We start from the raw sequence: 3,821 nt of genomic DNA, 5'->3' as shown, positions 1-3,821 counted from the left end.
GCTATCCAAAGATGAAGGACTTCTAGTGCCATTGTTTTTTCAGCACGAGGTGCCTCTGGAAAGTTTAAAGATCACAAACAATCACATTACTCACGTTTTGCCCACAGTTTAATTGCACGGAGCGTGAGCCGGAAGGTCTCTTTATTTGGCACTAGGTGCAGGATTTCGTCAGTAACTCTGCAGCCTGTAAGAAAAAACAGTTGAAGTACAGCACTTCCTGGTAACAGGTACGAGTCAGTTCTGTGCTGTACTGGATCAATAGCTTACAGTTTCTCCTGCAAGTCTATGAAAACAAGTTTGCATTACTTGCTTTGTATTACCTTAAAAATCAGAGGTTACACATAACCTTACAGGCACATAACATAACAAATTAGAGGTTACACATTCCGTATCACCTCAGGTAACTGGTACCCTCAACAGCTTTTTCATACTTTAGACTACAGCCAACAATTGTCAGTAAGGCCCTTCGACAGGATTCCGAAAGCTAGGTTTCTTTCGACAGCCAGGAACAATTAAACCAGTCAGCGTTAAACAGTGAGCAACTTCGGCTTCAGGTATTTTAAATATCCTTTTTTTTTTAATGAACTACCACACAATCTTCTCTATCAAGTGCTCTACCTATTCACCTGAAGCAGTTTCTGTAGCAAACTGGAACACCACACCCCCCCCAATCGAAGAAACATGAAACACAGGTCTATCTAAACACACAACTTGAAACAGCTGAATTTAAGCCCACTCGCCACCTCCTCAGATCTCAAGTATACAGGGGATCAGTTTCTGCATCCTGTACAGAAACTTGGGGTGTGTAACGTGCATTCCATACCAACTTTAGTAACATTTTCTTGTTAAAGATGTGCAAATATGCTTACCATTTAAGCTCCGTATACATCTTATATCCAGGCTTCTGAGACACGAGTTGTCTCTGAGATCAAGATTATCAGCAACAATTGGCACAGACAGTCTTGCAAACACGAGATCAATCTTAAGAGGCAAAAAGTGCCAACCGTTAGAATGCCCCGCAGTTTGCAAACAGCACACTGGTGGGGGACAGTTACTCAAGTCTAAAAAGAGTGGTTAACATCTGTATTTAGAATTATGTGACTATAGATACATCTCCCAAGAGATTTACTTGCCAGAAGACTCAATACAATTTCTAGAAGTTCCCAATTTTATTTACAAAGCCTTCACTGCATCACCCCTTTCTTTTTAAGCTAGGGAAAGGAAGAGGGCATTTTAAGTTGGAAAAGATTACTCTAGACTTAGAGTTTCAGTTAAAAGGGAACTTAAAATTATTCACAGAATTAAGACTTAAGTTCAGTCACCTCAACTATACTTCAGCAAAGGAGAGAGCATTTCCTTTATGCAGTAAGCCCTTTTGATCCTGAAGTATCTGCTTTTTAGTACAGTCTGAGGCAAGAAGATTATCCTGTGAAAGTCTGTACCAGATGAAGGCCACAAAAAGGTCACTGAATAAATCTCTTTGTGATAGTGATACCAAGCAGTAACTTGCTTAGGGACTACAGCAGGCAGGTCTTGATTCATTGTATAGGATGTATTCAAGATAGCTGGATTCCTGCAGCTGACAGACCCAGGCGGGAGTCAAATGAGTACTTTCACTTTCCATTTTCCAGATTGTTTGTCCCATGACCACTTCATTTTGGATGTGCAGCAAAACATTTAGTCTGCTCACACGATTCGTACAGTGAACTACACTGTACACATCCCTCTGTAGATACCTAGCTTGGCAGAGCTAAGAAGACTGAGCAAGGACACCGCCTCTGCTCCCACTCTGCATGATCCTAGGGATAAATGCTATTCAAGCAGGCTACCCTGGTCTACAGCACAGGCCTAGAAAAAGATGTCCCTGATGCTCCCATGCCTGCTAGGCTCCCTAGGGGCTTATTTTCCTATAAGCTCCCATTCTACTGCAATGTCTTCTCCTGGGATACTTTGCGGTCCAAAATAGCACAGTCACAGCTCCCTGGAAAAGTTATCCTATTCCAAAGCAAGAAAAAATTTACTCACTTAAAAAAAACCAAAAAATGCTTACCTCAATGCCATCAAACTCAAACTTGACAACTGGTACATATGCATCTTCAACTGCCTGGAAAGGAGAGGATAACTGTGTAAGAAAACATGGCTTGCTACTTTAATGTTTCTCCTGAACTACGATCAAATGCAGAATTTACACTGCTAACTACTCAGTATAAAGACTGAGTTGCTTCCAAACCAGAAGAATTGTTCATAAGCTGCAAGCGGTATAGCACTAAGACGGTATAATACTAGCTTTAACAAGTTATTTAGCCAAGAGATCCGGAGGCTGATCACGTATTGTAATGAACAAACAGTGCACAATGAGCCATCAGTATCAGAGGTTGTAAGGTACTTACCTTGGTGGTGAGGAAGAAAAGCAAGACATTTCTGTAGCTATCTTACTCCTGGTTAACATCCAGAGAAATCGAGAACATTCTGTCCGCGTTTGACAGCGCGCACTAGCCTCCTGTATTTTTATTTTCTACCATGCCTGAGATGCTATCAGCTACCTTATGGGACAGTTTTCAATTTTGTAGCCCACTCGTCAGAACTGTGCCACAGCCCACTGACCCTGTCTTCGGTCACCTAAACAAAGGCTCATTAGCTATGCACGTGAAGTCTTTCAAAATGTCTGCACAAGGAAGACCAGCCTGAGAGAAACACTTCTCAGGAGTTCGGTTCTATATGCAAAGTACACAGCATATGCACCGGAGGGTCATTTTACAAGGCAGTTTTGTACATTCACAGCACAGCTCCTATTGACTTTATGCAAAGCTGACTGTGCATCTCTTCTACAAAGTCTCGGGCTGAGTAGCCAGAGAAGAACAGGACCAGAGAAGAATGAATTAGAGGTCCTAAAGTACACCCAAGGAACACCATGGCAAAGGTACTGACAGAAACCTTTCCACATCACATTCAACTTCCTTAGCTCTCAGGCTGCCCCTTCCTCTACCTGCATGCAGTTACTTTCTTGCCAAGCCCCTTACTACAGCCAGGATGAAAGCAAGGCTCCTAGGCACAACCTTGCTTTTTGATACTATAGCCCACTCATTCCCAAACCATGGGTAGGAGAGAAGTGAACCACAGAGATTCGGATCGGACATACAGTCACTGGGGAAGGGAACCAAAAGCTTGACTTCCACACTTTCATGCTGCGTAGACAGTATTTTAGAAGGGGCTCAGAAACAAGGCCCTTTTTAATTTTGGTTTGTAAGACAATCACTACCAATAGGAGTCTTTAACAGGAATATTCTTATTGTCAGAGTTGCACAATCTATCAAGGAGAGAGCTTGCTTACTCTTAGGTTTTTTATTTCCTCCTGACGTTTCAGTTTTTCAAAGAACGACTGAAAGAAATCCGATCTTTCTACATGTCTAGGAGCAACACAAGCCACGTCTATGTCAGCACCTGCAAAGAGATGCCATTTGTTCTGTTACTGTTGGAAGACACTTTCAAACATTACAACTATGACCAGACACCAAAAGTTTACCTTTAGTGTGTACTCCAAGCCTGTAAGAACCAAATGTAAATATTTTGCCACCAACATTTGCTACTACTTAAGGGGGAAGATTCTGTGGGTAGAAGAGAAAGAGTTTTCTGGAGAACAGAAGATACACGTTGACCTACGTGCAAGTTTAACTAGCATAGAAGTTACTTAGAAAGACTACAGCAGCCTCCATAAACAATGTCTTCTCCCTCCCATACTGAGTTGTTAGTCTAATAGACTGATTCTGTTTTTCTGAAGGGAGTCCTGGCAACTCACAAACAACAACAACAACAAAAAAGGT

At 41.9% G+C, this 3,821-nt stretch overlaps 1 long non-coding RNA gene across 1 annotated transcript; it reads right to left on the bottom strand.

Moving 5' to 3' along the window:
* Positions 1–896: 896 nt before the first annotated feature.
* On the bottom strand, positions 897–3,438 carry LOC126037513 (uncharacterized). The gene is made up of 3 exons (XR_007505726.1): positions 3,332–3,438; positions 2,051–2,104; positions 897–981 (listed from the first exon to the last, which is right to left on the bottom strand). It is a non-coding gene; the product is annotated as an uncharacterized LOC126037513 (long non-coding RNA).
* Positions 3,439–3,821: the final 383 nt, after the last annotated feature.

The sequence above is a fragment of the Accipiter gentilis genome, unplaced genomic scaffold (assembly GCF_929443795.1).
Source record: "Accipiter gentilis unplaced genomic scaffold, bAccGen1.1, whole genome shotgun sequence".
NCBI classification, from domain to species: domain Eukaryota; kingdom Metazoa; phylum Chordata; class Aves; order Accipitriformes; family Accipitridae; genus Astur; species Astur gentilis.
This window is presented reverse-complemented; position numbering and strand designations above follow the sequence as displayed.